This window comes from Sminthopsis crassicaudata, chromosome 2 (assembly GCF_048593235.1).
Source record: "Sminthopsis crassicaudata isolate SCR6 chromosome 2, ASM4859323v1, whole genome shotgun sequence".
Taxonomy (NCBI): Eukaryota; Metazoa; Chordata; class Mammalia; order Dasyuromorphia; family Dasyuridae; genus Sminthopsis; species Sminthopsis crassicaudata.
This window is the reverse complement of record NC_133618.1, coordinates 14,396,090-14,420,237: the sequence shown is the minus strand read 5'-3', so window position 1 is coordinate 14,420,237 and position 24,148 is coordinate 14,396,090. Positions and strand designations below refer to the sequence as shown.

The 24,148-nt window shown below is 32.8% G+C and overlaps 1 long non-coding RNA gene across 1 annotated transcript in view; it reads left to right on the top strand.

Annotated features, from left to right (window-relative positions):
- The window catches only part of LOC141553107 (uncharacterized), a 70,999-nt gene that overhangs the window by 29,969 nt on the left and 16,882 nt on the right, over nt 1–24,148 (top strand). Inside the window, exons 5-6 of the long non-coding RNA XR_012485284.1 lie at nt 5,079–5,188; nt 21,124–21,220. This is a non-coding gene — a long non-coding RNA (uncharacterized LOC141553107). The remainder of the gene's footprint in view (nt 1–5,078; nt 5,189–21,123; nt 21,221–24,148) is intronic.

The window sequence follows — 24,148 nt, the reverse complement described above, 5'->3', positions numbered from 1 at the left end:
TAGTTTATTATAGCAGTGAATATTTGTAATAATTTTTAAAAATCATTTATTTCATACTTCTTTGTATGTTATTCCTTCCTTCTTCCCTTCCCTTTTTCTTCATTTCCTCAGAATTTGATTGATTACCTGGCAAAAAATAAACATTAGAAAATGCTTCCCCATTTGAATTGACTTGAATTCATCTATTGTTTTCATTATACACAAATCAATTGTCGGGGGCCGCTCGGTGGCACAGTGGATAGAGCATTAGTCCTGAGTTCAGGAAGACCCAAGTTCAAATCTGGTCTCAGATACTTAACACTTCCTAGCTGTGTGACCCTGGGCAAATCACTTAACCCCAGCCTCAGAAAGGAAAAAAAAAATCAATTATCTGTAAATAATAAACCTCAATACTATATATATATATATATATATATATATATATATATATATATATATATACGTGTATATATATATATATATATATATATATATATATATATACATAATTTGATGAAAGTTTATTTTTTCTCCAAATTTTTTATTCTTAGAAATGACTAAACTCATTTTTCTCTCCAATCAATTTGTTCTTTACACTATAAAAATTTTAGACCTTTCTTTTCTTTGGATTGTAATAGCAGTTATATGTAATTCCAAAATAAGTTCCTAGATTCAGCACATTAAAGGTGTTACTAGAGAAGTTCCTTAGGGAAAGTGGAAGTCATGAAGGGCTGATGGTATTGAAGCATTGGCTAGGTAGGTGTCTGATAGAAAATATCCTACAACAGCATTCTTGATATTATTATTTTCCTCATTTTCTAGATGGGGAAATAAGTTCAGAAAGTTTAAATGACTTGAATTGACTCATGAAACCAATCAACTGAACAGGATTAGAATTTTGGTTTTCCAGTTCAATATATATTCCTCAACACTTGGCTCATATCTCATTCCTTGGAGACCCTGCCTTTAGTAAACGGATACTCTGATCAATCTTGTGTAACATGAATTTGTAGATAGAACAATGGAAGTTTGAATGTTCTTGTTTCTAGGTCTGGTCATGGGAATTCAGAGCTGTTACATGATTAGCATTTTTAATGTCATTTGGGATGTCATTTTGGTCTTCTTCGAGCATGAAGGATAACAATAATCCAACCAGTAATTAAAAAAAAAAAACTTAACTATATCTATGTTCTCATCATTAATAGGGTACAAAATATTATCACCATCTGTCATGTAGGGCAAATGTGTGAAATAGTCAACTTTAATACTCCTGAGTATGCTTTGAACGAGATTTAAATGTGTTTGGGAAATATTTAACACAATAAATCATAACAGATGATATAAATTAATATGCAGTTTTCAAAGTAAATATATACTGCCTTTAGATACATACATATATATGTGTGTATATATATATGTATATAGATATGCATATATGTATATATATATATATGTGTGTGTGTGTATATATATATGTGTATGTATATATACGTATATATATGTATATGTATATGTATGTGTGTGTATATATATGTATATATGTATATGTGTGTGTATATATATATATATATATATATATATATATATATATATATACACACACACACACACTTTAGTGATCCTGGTACAATTAGAGTTTTGAATCCCTGTTACAGGATGTTTAACTCATTATCAATTCATTTTAATTTATGGCATTTTGGGCATTTGGATTTATTTGTCCAAATATAGATTAGAGTTGCCCCAGAGTGGCAACATCTCAAACTTACATTCTCCCTTTAACAATGTAATCACTTTGATGGCAAAAAAAAAAAAAAAATTAAAAAAATTGTTTTGGTTAAATCCATAAAGTCTAAGAGAAAGCTGAGGCAAAGAGCAGTAAAGTGACTTACCCAGGATATCACACTTATTAAATATTTGAAATGGAATTTGAAGCTGTCTTATTAACTTCAAATCCAATGACTTTTCACTAAAGATAGATCTTTCATAATTCAAAGAAATAGAAGAAAGACAGTAGGAAAATAAATAAATAAATAAAACTTCAAGGGTCAAAAAGAGCCTAGAGTTAGATGACCTAGTTCATCCAACTCTAATCCAGTATTATTTTTCTTTGTTGGCTTTTGTATTATTTACTTTGACTGTTATTCTAGAGTATAACACATTCATTGTACATTTTGGGAAGCTATGGCCTAGAGAGTAAAAAGGAAATTTTCAGAGATTTACCCAAGAATGAGATAGGAAAGGCAGTTCTTGAACCCATGCTTCTCAGATTCCTAATCCAATGTCCTTTTGCTTTCTGATTATATAATTAAGATAACTGGTGGAAGATGATTTCAATTTTTGTTTCTGCTATCTAGTCATTTTTGACACTTTTGCAATGTTGAGTGACAGTTGATCTGGATAAACCAATGAATCAACCAATGAATAAATGAGAAATTCCATATTTGAAATAAGTGAATTTTATGTACTTGGTTCAATTTATTTTATCTTCTGCCTTCTATTTCTCTACAATGATTCAGTACCTTTTTATGTGGAAAGAAAAAGGGCCACTGTGAAATTGGCAAACATCTGGTATTGTAGTACCATCAAAGCCTGCAAAAAGCCTTTCACAATGCACAACACTAGAGAGAGCCAAACATGTCCACATCAGCATCTGCTTCTAGAACACATAAGAAGCACCAGATGTGGTTTGTGATAGAATCACTCCTAACGTGCCTGCGACTCATATTCTATAGTTCATATCTGAGCTTCACAGGAAACATAGGGCTTATGCCCATTATGAAATAAAAGGGGGGAAACTAGTAGTGAAGGGAGAAAGTTAGTAATTATCTTATTGAGATCTGAGGCCTATTTCACAAGTATCTCTTTCTTATTCTATTCCACTAAACAGGCTCTAAAGATTTCATTAAAGGAGTACATTATTTATCTTATTAATAAGATACTTTATGAGATAACATCTAGATATTCATTATAAAGATGAATTCTGATAATAACACTTAACAACTACAGAGCACGCGTTGTTTCAAAGCCCTTCACAATTATGAATTTACTTAATCTCCAAAGTCTGACTGTTTAGAGGGGAAAGAGAGTTGGAGGTGTTAAGTACCTGATTTTTATGAGATAAGAACGCAAGTTCAATGAAAGAAAAAGGCTAATTTCAGGAACAGAATGTGTTTATGCCCAAATATGAGTAAAATTCTCCTCTTGGGTACTGATACTTATTGTCGCAAACTTCAAATGCCCCTTCTGGTGCAAGCCAAGATGTGAGACAGATCTGTTTTTTGTGCTTCTTTGCTTCTGTGGCCAAGTGAAATGACAAGGAATTTTCTAATTAAACTAGGAGAATAAGCTGAAATCAGTTGGGGTAGGTATTTACACCTATTTCTGTCTCTGTCTTTCTTTGTATATCTCTCTCTGTGTGTTTCTCTGTCTCTATGTCTGTCTCTGTCTCTGTATCTGTGTCTCTCTCTCTCTCTCTCTCTGTCTCTCTCTCTCTCTCTGTCTCTCTCTCTCTGTCTCTGTCTCTCTCTCTTTCTCTCTCTCTCTCTATCTTTTTGTCACTTTCTGTGTCTCTCTCTCCCTTCTTCCCTCTTTCTGTATGTGTGTGTCTGTGTGTGTTTCTTTGTTTTCTTTCCTCTATGTCCTTCTCTACCTACCTTTCAACCTTTATTTATATGTAATTACATGAACAGAAAGGGCAATTATTTCAGAAAATCTTAGGCCTTGGTTTATAATAGTTTGTGCATAGAAAACCTGCATGAAAACTAACAAACAAGCAGTACATTTGAAAATCCTTTCTCCTCTTTTACTGCTTCTTTATTTACCTCTTCTCTTCCTCCTCTCCATCTTCTTCCACTCCATCTTCCTCCTCCTCCTCCTCTTCTGCCACCTCTTCCTCCTCTTCTTTCACCTGTTCTTCTTCCTTCTCTTCGTCCACCTCTTTCTCCTCATCTTTCACCTCTTCCTCTTCTTCTCCTTCTGTCACTCTTGCTGTACAAATATATATGTGTGTGTATGTGTGTGCATGTGTGTGTATATATATAGATATATATAGTATGTATGTATATATATACACACACATATATATAGTATGTATATATATATATACATACACACACATATATATATATATATGTGTGTGTGTTCATATATGTGTGTGTACATATACACATATAACAGAGGTGGAGACAAAGTACTTGGCTCAAAGTAACAAAGGTATGTTCAATTTCTAGATTTGATGTATATTGGTTTTATATTCATCATTAATTTGTATTAATCATTTAATGTTGCATAAATCATTTAAGCTGAAGGTGCCTCCAAGAATATCTCTTTAGGATATAAATTGCCACATGGGATTTCTTTTGTTGATATACATAAGGAGAATTTCTTCTTTGGAACTTCTCTACATGAGTAAAAATCACAGGCAAAGAAAAACATATACGAGGGCAGATACATTGTAGGGGTGTATATTTTAGTGTCATTATAAAAATTAATATTTATATAAACATGGATAATATATTTATTGCACATATAGATTTTAATATGGTATAATTGAATAAGTTAGTATGGCATGACATGATATAACATAACATAACATAACATAACGTATAATGTAATATCATATAATGTAACACAATCTTATACAATATAACAACGCAGCCCAACCTAATATAGCACAATAAAATATAATATAACATAATTCTATATGATACATAATGTGGTGTGATGGAACATAATGTGTGTATACACATATATGTATACATATGTGTGTATAAATACATGTTTATATATGTATATACATATATATGTATGTGTGTATATATACATATATATGTATGTATGTATGTGTGTATATACACACACACACACACACACACACATATATATATATATACACATATATATATGTATGTATGTATGTATGTATATATTACTGTGATTACACAAAAGGAAATTTCCCTGTGGAAACTCTTCCCAGTGCTTCAAAATGACCACTAGGATGTAGCGTATAATCAATGAGAATTATTGAGATGCTAAGGGGTTGCAATCTTACTTAATGTGGTATAGCCAGCTTCCTGAAGTCAGCTTTTTATCCACTCTAGGGCATGCTGCGTTATGATCTTCAGCACCATCAATATTCTCACATCTACTATTTTTCCCCAACTTTGTGTTGGACTTTTGGAGGGAGCGAATAAAAAGCCACTCTTCTCATGTAAGTCTGCTTCACAAGAAATAATTAATATATATAAAATAATATACAACATAAAATATAATTCCAGAAAATTATAGTTACTTAGATAAAAAGGACTGTAACCAGGATTTAGATTGGTCACATGATTCAATATAATCTTAATTATAATTTTTAAATACCTACTATGATAAATTGGTCTGTGCTGTCAATAACCTTATATTATACCTAAATTATCCAATATGTACACATGCGACTAAAAAGTACAAAGTAATTTCAAGTGACAAAACCAACAATGATGGGAATATTGTACAAGAAGTCACATGTGAACAGTGTTTTGAGGCCCCCAAATCATATCTATATCAAAATAAAAACATTTTCCAGTATAAAACCTTCATATACCCACTTAATATTTGTCTTCTTTATAATTCTGCTCAGATTATTCTTCTTTTCATATTGTTAATCATTAATTTTCAGAAGTCCTACTGACAGAAGAGAAGCTAGTAAGATTCAGGGGTACAACTAAAACCTAGAGCTTCTTGATTGCAAGGATAGCACTAGAGTGATTATATTGGACAACAACAGGGCCCATTCAGGAGAAAAGAAAAGGTCTTCTGTTCAGTCTATTGTTGCAGAGACATGTCCGTTTGCCAATGTTACTCCCTTTGCTATTCCATTCTGTAGTGTGTCTCAACCTTCAAAGCCTCAAGAAAATTTATTTTTGATTTGTTACTCCTCTTGAAACCCATTATTTGAGCTGCAAAGTATTCTTCCTAGATGATTTTGGTACTCACCTAGACAGATGTCACTAGAGTGTTCCCCAGATGGTTTATGCTCCAAGCTTCTGCCCTTTATTGTAATGTTCTTCTCTAAAATATAATGTTCTCTGGGAGCAGGTTTCTTGGGGGGCTTCTGGAGGCAGCCTTCTTTTCAGTTCAGTTCAATAAGCACCCCAAATGCAGCCAGGGATTAAAGTCCAAATCCTTTATTGTTTCCATCAAAATCGTATCTCCTTCACTTGGGGCTAGGCTAGTTTTTCTGGAGGCCTTCTGGATCTTGCCTCGTCCTTTGCTTCTGCCAGCTTCAGCCACCATCCAGCAAAAAGGTGAAAAATGGAATGAATCTATCTCTGCCTTGTAGAGTGGGCTTATGGGATTGGCCCTGAGAGCTTCTTGCTTATATGCTGCACCCTGAGGATACTCCAATCATTACATCACTAGGAAATCATTATTTGTTATAGAATTAAATCAATGCTAAATTAAATTTGCACTCAGTTTCTTGTTTTAAGTTCTGGCCCATAATAAATCCTTATAGGATCAAATCAATCATACTGAACCATGCTAAATTAGATAATTATTGTCTCCATCAATTCCACTATCTTAGTATCTTGTAAGAATCATAACATTTTATCATCTTATATTTTCCTATTTTCTCAAAAATGAATGTCATTCACTCATTTATGTTTTTGGTAAACACCAGAAACTTGATTTGGGAGAAGATAAGAATTTTCCTTCAGGGAGTTGAAAAGAATGAGATTCACTTAATATTTCAAGAAAACAGAAATTGATTTTTTGACATATCTTCTTTCCCACAAGGAGGGAATTACTGCTAGAAAGATGAGGGAACAATATAAAGATGAAATAAAGGCAAAAGATATCAAGATGAAAGGGAATTTGATGAAAGGGAAAGAACTAGACTAAGAGATAGGAGAGTGGATTTTTAAGTCCTGGCTACAAATGTAATTTTGGGCAAATCATAGCATAGCTTCAGTCTCTACATTGATAACATGTTGGGGTAGAGGTAGGATACCTAAAAAGCACTTAAAAGTCTCCTCTTTTCCAGGGACTATAGTAAGCACTAGAGATGCAAATGCAAGCAAAAGAAAGAAAAAAAAAGTTCTTGCTTCAAACGTGTTTACATTATAATAAACAAAACATAAAAGAGAGCTAAAAATAGGGATGAAAAGTAGGGAACAGGAAGGGATGATAAACTGATAAATTCTAGAGAGTCAGAAATACAAATGGGAAGGGCATGAAATCTGGACATTCTGACCTCATCCAGAAGAAATTCTTATCTCACTGGTTAATTGTGTGAAAAGTGCATAGAAATTATAGAGAAAGAAAAAGAGAAAGAAAGAAAAGAAAGAGTAAAAGAAAAAAAAAGAGAAAAAAGAAAAAGAAAATATAGATAAATAGGTAGAAATACACTGATATATACAGACACACATATCTGTTAGTATCTAAAATCTTTCACAATAATAACTAGCACTTCACAATTTGTTTTTTTCAGCTTTATTATATTTTATTCCCTAAGTCAATACCTGGAATTCATTCTCCACTTGCCTCTGCCTCTTAGAACCCCTCAATTTTTCTAACATGTAGTTAAATAAATACCTTCCATATGAAGACTTTCAGGATCCCTCCAAGTGCTACCACACTCATTTATTACCCTGTATTAGCAGCTTTGGGTTTATTGTTATTCATTCTTTCTATATATTTATTGTATATATTCTTATTTACGTACTTGTTTCACTGCTCAGTGTAATGTCCTTGAGAGTAAGGGATTATTGCTTTCTTGGTGATATGTCCAGAACCAAACACAGTGCCTAGTGTTTAATACACACTTTCAACACGTAATGTCAACTGCCTATTGAGCTCAAGGAACTAAGGAAACAGAAATTTAGGGTTAGAGTTGGTCTTCCTTCAGAAATGGGCACCATATCAATGCCTTCCCATTCTGTGCAACTTTTATTTCACCCTAATTGAGTCCTTTCTCCTTAGATATTCCACAATTATTTTCCTAAAATACCAGTGTATTCACGCTATCAGTTTATTCATTAAACTTCAGCCATTCCATATTATGTTAAGAACCAAATATAAAGTTCTAGATGTGACATTTAAAGCTTTTCATTACCTGGCTATTTATACATTTTCATTTTCTTAAATACTCCTTGTTCACCATGGCCCATCTCCTCTAGCTGCTTGCTGTTCCCTACCTATATTTTACCTGCTGTTAATGTAGCTTTGTTCTGTCTGTCCCACCTTTCTCCATTATGATTGGAAAGCTCTCCCTAAAGACCTCTACCTCCTAGCATTCTGAATTCTTTCAAAAATAAACTAAGCACCTTTTCCCCCCCAGTGGGCTCTTTCGGGCTTTCTGAATGCTAATAATTATTCTTAAAATTATTTTTCTTCTATCTAAAGTAGTTATATTTGTGTCTGATGTCTTGTCATTGGAATGCATGTTCCTTTAGAGAATACTGTTTGTGTTATTGGTAAGTTTTTGTTTTTGTTTTTCTTAAAAAATTCACTGTAATTAAGAAATCCCCTAGAATATAGTAAGTGCTTAAAATGTTTGCTAATTCAATATTTATGGTTTAAATTTTTACTTATCTTTATTCTTTTTATGGGGGTAAAGAGAGAAGGAGAGGAAAGAAGAAGAGGAGGGAGACAGAGGAGAAAAGTAGAAATAAAAAGGAAAAGAGAAGGGGAAAGGAAAGATAAAATAAGAAAAGAGATATTCAATTAAAGTTCCATTCACTACACATACACACACACACCTATCCACACCCACACACCTACATACACACACACACACACACACACACACACACACACACACTCTGATGTTATAGGATTACATTAAAGATTTTTTTTTTAGTTGTAAACATCTATTGATTATCTTTTAGAACATATTCTTTATTATTTAGTATTATTTGCTAGATCTTTTTTTTCTCTTTTTTGAATATGACTACTTCATCAGTATTTGTACTATTTAGTTTTGAATATTTGTAGTATTTTTTTCCCCTTGGGGTCCTGAATTTTCCTGGTGCTTTTTATTTCTTTTAATTTTCCCCTGGTACTTCCATTTACAGTTTTCTTTCAGAAGCAGATGAAGAGGTGCTATTTTTACTTTGTTTCTTATTCTAAAATATCTATTTATTTTTTATTTCAAATTTCCTAAATGTAATTTTTTTTTAGGTTTTTACTTTGTTTTGATATAGATTTCAGGTAATCATATGGTTCTTAGAATAACTCTCCATTTTGAGGTCTATTGTATTTAGTATAAGATGCTTTATTTTTCATACAAATAGCTGTATTTTAAGATTTATTTTTCCTGATAATGACATTAAATTCACCATGGTCTATTCTGATTTATTTGGATAAGGTTCTGTAACTTGTGGGCCAAGTTATTAATGATCATTCCAAGTCTTTCCTCTATAGCTCACATTACAGTTCCAATTCTTTTCTAAAGCATTCTCATTTTATTTATGTTATTATTTTAAATACTTTAAACTGATTAATTTCTTCTGGAAATACTAAATGATTTTGTAGTGAAGTTAGGTTCTACTTGGGTCTTATTTTTGAATTATTTTCTTTTTCTGAGTGTGTGTGTCTTGAGTATAGCTGATATCATAATAGATTTTTATATTTCATTTATTCTTCCCCTTTTATTTTTTTATACTGATACTTTGTGTGAGGGACAGTGTATATTTTGAGATGGTTGGCAACCATTGTGGTCTTGTATGATTTTTGCTAGATAACGTTTAGTGTGGACCTGGATTCAGGAAGACCAAAGGTCAGCTCTATCTTCAGATAATTATTAGTAGGTTGACCATGGAGAAATCACTTAACATTACTTTGCCTCAATTTTCTCATCTGTAAAATGGGAGTACCAATCTCCAAGGGCTTTTGGGAGGATCAATGAGATAACAATTACTGACCCGACCTGCGGGTCTTGAACTAGGGGGGTCTGAAGCCGCGTGCCAACCTGTAAGCAAAGCTAGTAAGGCGACAACCTGGGAATGGGTGAAGAAAGCAAGAGGCGGAGACAACTCTGTGCAAGGCAGAATAGCTCATTTATTGAAGGAAAGTACAAGGCTTATATATGTTTCCAGAGTATAGGTTTGAAAAAACAGTTCTGTGACTATGTGACTAGGGGAACGTTTGATGATTAAGGAACATCTGGTGGTAGATATGTGTGACCTTGTGATATTTTATGGCAGGATGCTCTCAGGCTAAGAAAGAATATTTTATTGCTAACACCTGGGCTTAATGACCTTCAAGGCAGGATGTTCTCATGCTTCACTGTATTGCTTATCAGTTCTTTGGTATTTGGGGTGTGGGGCAGGGGCTCCAGCAAATTACAAAGTACTTAGCATACTACAGGCACCTAGTATGTGAGATATAGTAAGCTGCTTCTATCATCTTCATCATCACAAATACCATTGTTATCATCATCACCATAGGTAGTATAAACAAGATTAGTGTAAAAAATGACTAAAAATAGGGTACTAGATATTTACAAATTATGATAGGTACTATATACATATATATACCTATCATAATGTACATATACATATATATATATAGTACCTATCGTAATATATATAAATTACGATAGGTACTATAAATACTATGAAGAGCCTTCAAAGCTAGCCTGAAGGGATTGGTTTCTGTCTTAGAAGTGACCCAAAAAGTTTATTGTGGAAACCACATGAATTAGATACTAATACTTTGTTCCATTTTTATTAATTTACTTCTTACATTCATAATAGAATCCTAAGGAAATTTACAATTTAATTCAATTTTTGGGAAAAAAAAGTATTAATCACACACTATTGTTTTAAGCCAGGAGAATACAAAACCAATAAAAAGTGAATAGTAGCTGCCCTTGAAGAGTCCACATGCTCAAAGAAAAACTGAACAAATGAAATCCTGAGGCATTAAGAACCTGAGCTTGGATGATAAGTGAATCATCAAGGCAGGAAATAGATGAAAAATAGGAAGGCTGGGTATGATCAAAATAAACCTCATTTTGAATGTTTGGGAAGGATGCCAATTCCTACCTGGCTGATACTCAGAACGGGAGCCCTAATGTGAAATCTTGACATCTCGGGGAAACATTCTTTCTTAAGACTGTCAAAATCAACAAAATAGATGGTCCATTCTGTATGGCTAGCACGCGGTTGGAACATTCTGTTGCATATGTTCTGAATTAAAAACATGGCATCAGGACAAGAAAGTTTATTTTCTCTCAGGGAATACTGAGAAAGAGCTGTAAACACAAAGCGATGAGTAAGAATAAAAAAAATAAAAAAAAAAAAATAAAAAGAGTGGGTCCATTTAACTTTGACACTCAATGGGCAAAGAACCACACACACTAAGATGCAATTTTTATTGTGGTGGTGGTTGTGTTTGCATACCATGGGGATAAAGCTGAAGGTTTCATTCAAAGTAATAAATTCAGAGTCTTAAAGTACAAAAAGCAACTCTCGCTAGCAGCCCCTTTTAGACTTCTTCTTTAGTTACCCTCCCTTCCACTTCTGTGTATCTTTTCTTGGACTTTATTGCTACATGTTGAATCAAAAATAGAAAAGATCCAGCAGAATGTGTTTCATCCCAAGGCAGTGTTAGTCACCTACATTTATAGCTTTGTAATAAAAAATATTAAAGATTGACTAATATTTAATTTTGCATAATCCTTTCAAAAATAGGCTTAGTGTTTTTCATGTTTTCTGAAAGGAACAGATATTACATACTGAAAGGCAAGTGTTTGTGAGTGTAACAAGGGATTAGCAGTGACTGCTAGCTTTGATTTCTGCCAGTTTTTACCTTTGACATTCTTTGTGGGAGAATTCTGGACTCCCTGACAATATTTCCTCAGCTTTTGTGGGAAATCAGGATGAAAATATTATGGATAAAACAGCAATTCTCAGACTTTTAGTCCTGAGCTGAGTTTACTGCTCCAATAGGTAGAAATCCACTAAGATTCTCAATCCTAGGCTCCTTTATTTAGTGAAAAAAAATGTAAACACTGGTGGTCTAGCTGTACCAAATGTAAAATTATATTATAAAGCAACAGTCATCAAAACCATTTGATTACATCATTTCATAATGGTTAAAAAATAGAGTCCTTGATCAGTGGAATAGGTTAGTTTTCAAAATCTGCTACAATCAATGATTATAATAACCTAGTATTTGATAAATCCAAAGATAAGAATTCATTATTTGACAAAAAATTGCTGGATAAATTGGAAAAATGTGGCAGGAACTATACATTAGTTAACACCCTAATATACTATAAAAAAATAAGATCAAAATGGATTCGTGATTTAAATATAGTGATATGATAAACAAATTAGGAGAATAAGGAAGTGTTTACCTTCTGTCTGTAGAAAAGAAAGGAATTTATGACCAAAGAAGAATGAGAATACATTATGAAATGCAAAATGGATGATTTTGATAACATTAAATTAAAAAAGTTTTGTCCAAAAAGAGTGTAGCCAAGATTAAAAGGAAAACAATGGTGAGAAAATTTTACATAATAAATACTTCCTTTCTAAAATATGTAGATAATTGGTTCAAATTTATAAGAATTCAAGCCATTTTCCAATTGATAAATGGTCAAAGGATATGAACAGACATCAATGTTGAAAACTATATTTTCATGTATTTCAAAAAATAAAAAGCTATTATTAAAACAATGCAAAAAAATCCTATGCTCCCTTAATCCTTCTGCTTCCCTTCCCCAACCTCCCTCCCAAAAAAGTTGGCTTGTTTTTACACTTAGTCCTGCAAAAAATCTACCTTTATTTCAGGGGGCACTAAAATGAAACATACCCCCTTGCAAAGATCAGAACTCTTGCATAGTATAGTGTTGTCTACAGCATAAGCAGTATGATAGAAAAAATAGTTATTCATTTCAACAAAACATATATTCAATTATATATGCCCATCCTATTCTACTTTGGTCCATGTCATCTATCCTCTACAAGTTCCTAACAAAAGGCCTAATCAACTTATAGGAGCAGTGATATGGAATGTGGTCTATCAGCTAGCAGATATTTTTAATATGTGTTTTATGCTATCCTTTATAATAGTTCAGATGCTTAATTCCTTGTTTGTGTAGTTTATAGCCTAATCACTCTTTCCATGCGTTTCCATTGTTCTCTAACTGATGCTAATTTCCTTGACTGGAAGGTCACCTTAAAATAGTTTAAAAAAAAAAAGAAAAAGAAAAAGAAAAAAGAAAGACAACTGAATTTATAATTTGATGAAAATTGTTCTCATTCCGACTTATCTATTAATGAATTGTATGAACATGAGAAAACATTTAAAGGCTTGTTTTCATTGTAACATGGAGAGGAGAGCAATTTCCTGATCTCCAAGACTATTCCTATCATCCCCAGATTATGTGATTCATAGTTTCTTAAATTGTCTTGATCTATGTGGTTGGGAAGAAGGATAGTCAAAATATTTCTTCAGCACAAAGAGGTCATGGTGTAAATGAAAGAATAAAAAAACTAGCAGTAATCATTAAACTAGTTTTTTTTTCCAGTCTTTATTCTTATATTGCAGAATGGCAGAAGAATAAATGTTCTTTTAGATTTTGGTGATGAATAGAAATTGGCTAATTTAATTAAACTTTCTCAATTGCAGATAAGTTTGCAATCAGATATAAACCTAAAGAGGTGAGAGATATAATAAGCTTCACTATCAAAAGAACAGTTGGGTTTAAACAGATTCCTTTGGAATACTTATTGGTTGATAGTAATTATCCAGTGATAACTGAAATTTGATCATCTTTGGATATTAAAAGTAATATTCTGGAGTCTAGAGTTCACTTGTTATAAAATCACAAATTTGAAATTAAAAATAACTTTAAATATCATCTAATTCAATCCATTTAAGGAAACTGTGGACATAAAGGCTTACTTGAAGGAAGGATGTAAATGAAGTTAATAGGCCTGATGACAAAAAAACATGGCTCTTCTTCAGGAGGCAGAAGTGGATATATTTTGTAAGTTATCTTATGAAAACCAGTACATTGGATGCAAAACATCCTTGACAGATCACTGGAAATTACTACAAGATGACTACTCCAAATAGAAAAATTAGAACATTATTCTGGGTGGATGGCATTTTGTTGTTCTTTGTTTATTTGTTTTCTTGATTGTTTTTCCTATTTGGTCATTGGAAACAAAATTGATTTAAAGGGTAATAGAAGCTTTATTGGAAGTGACCAACATTATCTCAAGGTTCTCTGACCTCTAGTTATTTATTGTTCATTTTTCACAAGCAACCAAGTTCAGTGAAGGCAACACTCCCTCCCTCCCTCTGTCCTTCCCCCCCCCCACTCCCTCCCTTTCTTCTGCTTTCTCTCCCCTTTCTCTTTTTGTCCTTCTCCCTTCCCTTTCAATTTCCTTCTTCTCTCTTCCCCTTCTCTTTCTCCCTTCTTTCTTCTCTTTCTTTCTGCCCCTTCTCTTTCCATTATATCTCTCCCTTCTCCATCCCCCTTCTCTTTCTTTCTCTTCCCCCCTCTTTTTCTCTATGTCTCTATCTCTCTGTCTATGCAGAAAAAGCTTTGGACAGAACCCAATTCTCACAGAAAAACACTGACAAAATGGCAGACAAAATGAGTAAAAAACAAACAACAAACAACAAAAACACAAAAAGTTATTACAGTGATAGGGAAGATCAAAGCATGGCTACATATGAAACCTTAAAGAAAAATGTAATTTGGCCTCAGGCCCAAAAAGATTTCCTAAAAAAAACTTAAAAGTTTTTTAAAAGCAAATTAAACAAGTGGAAGAAAAATCAGCAAAAAGTCACAGTGATTCAAGTTCTTGAAAAAAAAAAAGTCCAAAGCATAGGAAAAGATATACAAAATTTTACTTAGGAAAATTGCTGCCTAAAAATCGAATTGGCCAAATGGAAAAGGAAGTACCAAAAAAAAATCATTGAAAAAAAATTCCTTCAAAATTAGAATTTAATAAGTGGAAATTATTGAGTGTATGAGACTTGAAGATATGATTTTTTAAAACAAAAATGGTAGGAGAAAAAGAAAATGTGAAATTTCTCATTGGAAAAAAACAACTGACCTAGAAAACATGTCCAGGATACAATATAAGAGTTATTAGGCTACTTCAAAGTCATGGGAAAAAAAAATCCTGGGCAGTATATTTCAAGAAATTATCAAAGAAAACTATATTATATGAATACCAGATGACAAAATAGAACATGAAAAGATCTACAAATAAGTTAAGTGAGTTATGTATTACTAAAGAAGTTGAATGAATTACAGGAGGAAATAAAAAATAAAGCTATACTAGTGGGGAACCTCAACTTTCTCCTCTCAGAACAAAATAAACAAAATCAACAAGAAAGAAGTTGAGGAGGTGAAACAAATTCTAATATATATATATATATATATATATATATATATATATATATATATATATATATATATATATATATATATATGAGAGCCTTTTGGAGAAAATTAAATGGAAAGAGAAAGGAAGATACTTTTTATTCAACAGTACATGGCACCTACAAACACACATGCACACACACACACACACACACACACACACACAATTGATCATATATTAGTACAAAAAATCCTGACAATCTGAATATGGAAAAAATGGTAAGAGCAAATGCATTATTTTTTAGGTAATAATGCAATAAAATTACATTCAACAAAGGGTAATGGAAAGAAAGATTAAACAGTAATGGGAAATTAAACCAATCTAATCCTAAAAAAGTGTTTTAAAGAATAAATCATAGAAATAGTCAATTATTACATTAAAGACAATGCCAATAATGAGATAACACACCAAAATCATTTTGGGATTATGTAAAAAAGGCTAAAAAAAAACCAAAACAAAACAAAAAAAACAAACAAAAACAAAAAACAAAACAAAACAAAAAAGACCTGTGTCTCTTTTGATCCATAAATACAGCTTCTAAGTCTACATCTCAAAGATATAAGAAGATAAAAGACATGTTTATACAAAAATATTTATTACAGCTACTTGTGGTGACTAAGGATTGGAATTTAAAGGGATCTCCATTAATTCAGAAATGACTAAAGAAGCAATAGTAAGTATATTATTGTAATGGAATATTATTGTTATAAGAAATGACAAACAGAATGATTTCAGGAAAAAAAAAAAAAAACAACTAAAAAAGACTTACACATACTTATGCACAGTGAAGTGAACCAGGATAATGTTGTAGTCAGTAATAGTAATATTGTATAAAGAACATTTTGAATGATTTATCTGTTCTCAGCAAAAGAACATCCAAGATATTCCCAAAGAATTAATGATGAAGCAATCAATCATCGTCTAGAGAAAAACTGATATTGAGAGAATACAGACTAAAGCATGATATTTGTTTCTGCATTCCCTCCTTCCCTTCCTTCTTCCTTGCTTCCTTTTTATCTCCCTCCTTTCTTTCTTTTTCCATTCCTCCCTATCTCCTTTCTTTCCTTCCTTCCTTCCTTTTTTATTTGATCATGCCAAATGATCAATACAGAAATCTTTTATCTGATCTGATTGCTCACCATCTCAAGGATTTGGTTGCAGGGAGGAAAAAATAGAATTTGTCCTTGTTCAGTTAGTTGTATCAGTTGTGTCGTACTCTTTTTAACCTCATTCAAATGTTATCTTGGTATAGTGGTTTGCAATTTCTTTCTATAGCTCATTTTGCAAATAGAAAAATAGAAGCAGTTTTAAAAGCCATATTTGAAATCATATTTTTTCAGATTCCAGGTCCACTACTCTACTGTGCCACTTAGCTGCTTGTATTTCACTAGTGGAATAAAAGTTAATTAAAGGAAGGAACTTTTTTTTTTTTCTTTAATTCCTCAACCACTTATTGATAGTAGACTCAATAAAAATGAATAGAGATACATTGTCTATGAGTACCAATCAAAAGCATAATGTCATCTGAAAAACACAGGAAGGGACTTAAAATGAATTTTCAAATATACATCTGTGGCTAGAATTGGGTGATTGAATCTTTATTAAAATTTCAATGTCATTTGTCCACCAAAATGTTATCTGTCCTAGAGCGCAAGTATCAATGAAAAGGTTGATGCATAAGAGCAACAGAGGAGCCCACCTGGCACAAAATTATGTGGTCACTGACTCACAAGATAGCCAGATACCTTCTGTTCCCATATTTTATCTAACCCTTCCTGATTGATCTAACAAAAAGGCAAGCTAAAGTTCAATACACAATGACAGGAAAGTAGAAACTTGGGTAATGTAGCTACTGATTATCATTTTACTCAGAGATATGCTAAAATGTCATTATCCATTATCCTTTAACAATCTAGCTTCTGAAGGCATATGCATCATGGTAGAAATTAGGCAGAGATGTAAAAACCTGATTAAAAGCTAAGAAGTGTGGGATGTATAATGAAAGAGTTAGATAATAGAGTCCATGAATATAAGTGGAAAGGCAATGGTATTATTTAATGCCCAGGGGAAAGAAGCTTGGAGAATAATTTAATAACTATATTCAAGTACTACTAAAAAGGGTTTTTTTTTCATGTCTATAAAACAAAAATTGCCTCATCCTTCAAATATCAGAGGTTTCATGGGTAGAGATTTACCAGAGATGATCCAATTATGTCTGTGTTTTTCATGAACACGGTTTTCCTCAGTTTCTATTATCCCAAAACAAAACAAAGAAAGCAATATTGGCTAAATTCATCATTATAGATCTGATGGTTGGTTTTATCAGCCTGGAAAAAGTAGGCCCTCTAGCTTTGAATATAATGTACCTGTTTTGCAAAATGATACCAAAGCTTTTTTTCTGATTACTGTTTTATCATCATACCCTTCAATATGAACAGTAAACTAATCCATTCTATAACAATGAAAAAGCAACTTATTTTTTTTAAATCACAAATGTTCATCCCAGTTTAAGATCTAAAGTGCTAACAAATGAGTTGCTAAGTAATGAATGAAGTGCCACCTGAAGTAGTAATCTTTCTGCCACTAAAATTATTCAGATATGATACTTTGTCATAGAAAGAATTTTAGAGTCAAATATTGATTTTTGAGTGACATCTCTAACACCAGCTATATAATGGGGCAACTTAAATATCTCAAAGATTAACTTTCCTTATCTATAAAATAAAGAACTTCAACTAGAGTGTCTTTAAATTCCTGTTCAGATGCAAATATGATTACTATGACTTTTTAATAATTGAAATCAAAATAACATTACAAGACTTATTAGTTTCCTGGCACTGAAATGGCCCAGAGAAAGGAAGAAAGAAGAAAGGAAAGTCAAAGCTAAAAATATAAATGATGAATTATGATACAGCACAATATCATTATCATTTTATAGATATAAGATTATGAGGAATATTATTTTTTGCATCCTCAATAGGCCATCATCCAGTTCCTTCTGATGACATAAAATGATGAAGATCATATTAACATGAAAAAAAATTAGTCTACTTTTCTATAGGTTATTATTATTTTCTATAGGTTGTATTAATCCTAAACTCTAACTCTCTTCAATAAACACCTTATCATTCTTGGTTCTTTCCTCCCAGCCTAACTGAACAAGGCTAAAGCCAATAGCCCAATGACTGTCCTTCAACTACTTAGAAAGATGTGGATTACATCTCTCTTAAATCTTTTTAAGTCAGGTGTGATTTTGGTATCACTATCATAGTTGCTATTTCCATCAACATTTCTACATTTTATTCAGATAAAATATTTAAAATAAGGAAAGGATTTGTACAGTGAATGGAAGATTGAATCCCGAGTCAGGAAGATCCGAGTGCAAATCCATCTTTTGAATACTTGTTGGTTGTATGACTTCACTAAGTTTTCTAATCTGCAAAATGGGAATAAAGTAGCCAGAGTTATAGCAAGAATAAAATGAAATTATATTTGTAAAGTACTTTATAAGCTTAAAACTTTATAAAATGCATGCTATTTTTTTATTATATTCTAGTTTCAGATTGTCCAGTATTCCCAGAAGTTCCACATTCTTTAGGTTTTTCACTATCTTGATTACCTACCTTCAGAGTGGGGTTCTTAGTCTTTTTTTCCTTAGTTAATTTTTTGTGATCTCCGTTGGCAGTTGGATGAAACCTATGGGATACTACTCAGAGTAATGTTTTTAAGAGCAAAACAAAGTAAAATCAAATGCAAGAGAACAAAGGAAGCCAATTGTTTTGAATTTCAGGAAATAAAATATGTCTACTCACTCAAGACTAAAAAATACTTTGCCTCAATGCAATCTTGTTTGTCAAAGGTTTTTTTTTTTCTAAAATATGGTATCCAGTATTGAAGTTTGGGGACAGACCTAGAACAACTTGCTAGTCATATACACAGAAATCGGAGAAACTTAAGATTTCTCCTAATATATTGTTTTCTCATATTGAAGATGAGGAAATATAAAGCCAGGGTGGTTATATGATTTCCCTAATTAATGAAGTTAGAATATGAGAGAGATGGGATTTGGAACTAGAACTTCAGATGTCAAATACTATTGATCTGGGGGCGCAGCTTGGTGGCACAGTGGATAGAGCACCAGCCCTGAATTCAGGAAGACCTGAGTTCAAATCTGGTTTCAGACACTTAACACTTCCTAGCTGTGTGACCCTGGGCAAGTCACTTAACCCCAGCCTCGGGGGGGGGAGGGGGATATACTATTGATCTTTCTGAATCAAAACACCAAGGAATAAAAGAAGAATGGAAGGAAGAAAGTTAAAAAAAAAAATAAAATGAGGAAAAGAAAGAAAAAGGAAGGTAGGGAGGAAAAGAAGAAAGAGGAAGGAGTGACAGAAGATATGGAAAGAAAAAGAGGGAACAAGAAGGAAAAAAGCAAGTGAGGGAGAGAGTTTGGGAGAGAGAATGAAATGAATAAAAGGAAAGAAAGAAGGGAGGGAAGGAAGAAAGAAAAATGAAGGAAGGAAAGAATGAAGGAGGTAAGAAAAGTAGGGAAGAAGAAAGGAATTAAGGAAGAAAAAATAGGGGGGAAAAGGGAAGGAAGGGAGGGAGGAAATAAGAAAAATGGCAGTAAGGAAGGAAGGGAAAATAAAGGAGGGAAGGAAAGAGAAAGGAAAAGTGTGTGAGAGAGGGAAGTTAGGAGGAAGAATGGAAGGAAGGAAAAGATGGAGGGAGGAAGAAAAGAAGAAAGCCTAACATAGAAGAAAGGAAGGAAAGATGTGAAGGAACAAGAGATAAGAGATAAGGGTGTTAATGAAGGAACAAAACACATTTTAGTTTTTAGTATGTAAAAAGTATTGTATTAAATACTTGAGACAAAAACAGAAAAGCAAAATTTTTTCCTGATCTTGAGGACTTCAACTTCTCTTTGGGGAGATAATAAATGTAGGGGTTTTACTGACAAGTCATTTGGAAAGTCACTGTCATCTTTAGGAAGCTAAAGCACTATTATGCATCTTTTTAAAATGTTGCTCCTATTAATAAAAACTCCACCCGTTTCTGATGCTGAATGATTTTAAGTGTCAAACACTTTGGTAGTAAGGTGGAATGATATATTTTTCTCCCTTGCAATCAAAATGAGAACTATAATTTATAATGTCTATATGTTATAAAGCTTTTTGTTTTACATTGAGTTCAACATAAAAGAAATTCTTTAGAGAAATGATAAGAAAACCAATTCTTGGCAGGAGGGGAGGTAGCCATCTTTTTTTCTAAAAGCCTGTATCATTTTAACTCTTTTTTTAATGGGACTTCACGATTTTATTGGTGTATGAAAAATGTAGTATTAATAAAATTTTATTCTATTATGCTTCAGTGTAGCAATAGCCTGGAGGTTTGAAATGAGAGCAATTATAACTGTAAATGAACAATTCAGTACAAGAATGACCAGCCACTAAAGTGACAGCAATATGGGAGGAAGAGATTCACTCTAACTTCAGCATTTGGCATCGTTTCCCAGGAGAAGACACTGACTTCATTTATTATTATTTTTGAAGAGGATAAGTGTAATTGCTTAATACTGGTACAATCCAAGAAACTAATTGCAGATAGAGCTTTTGAAATATCAGTTGTTTCAGTGACTTCAATCCCAATTATGTCAGTTTCCCCAGAGCATCTTTTGCTGCCCAATCCCATCACCAGTACTCTGATAAAAGATGCAAAATGTTTGTATATTCATTTCTTTCAGAATGTTGAATCATATTCCTCATCAAGCGAGTACTACAAATGTTGAAATTCTACCTTTGGTACATCAATGAGTATTTGAGCAGGAACCTCACTGAGAGGTAATGTGGCAATATATAAAGCTTTGGTCTTGGGGACAAAAAGATTTGGATTCTGATTCTTTTTCAGATACCTCTTAGCATATGAGAGCCACGTTTTTTTTTTTAATCTGTGAAATGGGGATAATAGAAGCCCCATCTCACAAAGTAATCGTCAGAATCAAATCAATTAATATATGTGAATTATTACATAAATGTTGGTAATTAAACTTGACGTGGATATTCTGTTCTTCTGGACAGATTGCAGTCCATTGACATTGTCTTAATATTCATTAATGTGAAAAGTATATGGACACTTTAATCAAAATCCTATATAATGAAAACCTTCCAGAACATGGGGGTGGGGGGATGCATCCCTTCTTTGCAGCTCAAGAATAATGATTTTTTTTTCTGAAAAGATTTCAGATTTTGAGATTTTATTCTCCTGACTATCATTAGGTAGATTTTAGCCATATGTTTCCATAGAGACTACCTAGAAGATTTGACAAATATGTTAGAAGGGTTCTTCCATATTCCATTATGAGCAGGACATCATTGAGGCTGTCTCTCTGCTATTTTCCAATTTAACTCATTCCACCCCCTTTTCTGATCATAGGGATAATCTCTTGTATGAAAATGAGCCTATACTAGCTAAGTGGAGAAAAGCTCACTGGGTGGGTGATGATTTTTCTTCAAGCACACATGAGACACTTTTTAACAGGGATATAAAATTGTTAGAAGATTTTTTTCCATTTTTCTTTTATTAAATTTTATTATGCCAGTTCTCTTAGATAATTGACTGACCAAAGCCCATTAATATTAGCCTCATCTGGCTAAAACTTGAATTACAAAATGACAACATTAAGGGGAAAATTAGCATTCCTCCCATCAGAAGCAATGAATGTTTCAGTTTGCCCAAAATAATGTAGCTATTTGTAGGTCTGTCTCAAATTAGAATCTTTGCTTATCATTTTGACTTGTAAGTCTCTCAATCAATCCATTGTGAAGCTTCTCGACATAATTTAATATTCAATTTGACTTGGTTTACCTATTAAATCAGTTTATTTAGAAGACATATGAAATAACAATACTGTTTAAGTACATTCAACTTTTGTCTTAAAAGGACATGTGAGATGCATATATATATATATATATATATATATATATATATATATATAATATATATATATGTATGTATGTATGTATAGCCAAAGTCCCCAGGCCTAGATGCTTATCAATATCCAATATCCAGCCCAGATCCCCAATTGAAATTTAAAAGGGTCCGGTATCCCCAAAAGATCATTGAGGTGCTTTTTGACCAAGATTTCTAATTGAATAATGACACAACTTATATGGGGAGATATACTTTCCCAAGAGGGTCTGAGACTCCAAGATCAAAAAAGAATACAATTTCAGAGTGATAATTTTAAAGGGAACACAGTTTCCCTTTCCCTTCATGAGGATCCTGGTAAATCACCATAGATTTCCCCAGTCTCATTTTGCTCATCTATAAAAAGGAGAAAATAATAACACCTACATTAGAGGATCATTTTGAGTATCAAATGTGTTAATATATATATAAAGTTTTTTGCAAACTTTGAAGAAAAAAGCTATGTAAATGTTAGCTATGTCTATCTCCTCTCCTACAAATTTTTTTCAAACTATACCATGCTTTCAGTAAATTGGAACCCCTTTTGGAACTTCCTTCAAGGAAGGCTGTCTTTTTGTCTTGTACTTTTATTCTCAGCTCTTAGAACAGTGTCTGGAAAATTGTAAATGTTTAATGAAATTTTGTTAATTTCCTGATTGATGAAACAATTGAACTCAGGTGTCTTATTCTTATAAATGAGATACTCCGGCCATTAGGAAATCTTTTCCACTGTCCTCTTGCCTGCCATCTTGCCCAAAGGATCAGAAAATATAGTCCAATATAGTATTTTTAAGAGGAATCTTAAAATTAAAAAAAGATATGGATGAATATAGATACATGTAAATATATATTCCAAAGTATCTTCTGTAATCCTCTTATTTTATTCTCTACATTTCATAACATTTTAAAAAGAAGTCTAGGATTGTTTTTGACTGCCAAAGAGATCTATTCCACAAAAATGGCTAAAAATCTCCTCTCCTACATTAAATATTTTAACCCTTTCCACTATAGAACTCTTGCTATGTATCTTCTGAAATGTATTCCACCCAAATTTTTGTTTTCTATCTCTATTATCTCCACATTCTCTTCCTATTTACTAAATATGGAATGGTAATTGAATACTCTTACTGCTGTATCAATTATCAACAATGAAATGTGCCTTCCTGGCCAATATTCCCAGAATCAGTACTTTCACTCATTAGAATATAATGTCTTTGAGAGTAGGGGCTGTCTTTACTTTGCTTTCCAATCTCTAAAATAGCTTAATGCTTAAAATTTAGTAAGAAAGTCCTTAATAGTTACTTTCCTCTTTTCTTTCATTGATTGTGATGTGGGTTAAGATTCCTTCCTGATTCCCAACCCCCATGAATTCCAATGGGAGATATCTGGCTCTCCCAGCCCTCATAGGATGTGAGACAACTTGGGCTGTCCCAACCCCCATTCTAATGATCTGCTCAGGTTTCCCAAACCCCACCCCAAACGCAAACAGTTCCTTATCTAAAAACCCATTGAATTCTATTCAAATTCTAACCCTGGCTGAACCCAGCAAGGAACCAACCTGGGACTCTACCCAGGAGCCCCTTCAAGATTACCAAAAGCCCCCCATTATAAAAAGAGGAAACTGGAATCCACTCTTTGCAGAAGTCCCAAGCATGGCATCCTTACTCCAGCCACGTCAAGGGTTTCTGCACACCAGTGCCAGCACTGGCCCTGGTATCTTTCTACCTTTTAACATTACTTCCAAACACCACAATAAAACTCTTTTATCAATCTAGGCACTCAGGTCTGTAAATTGCTTTACA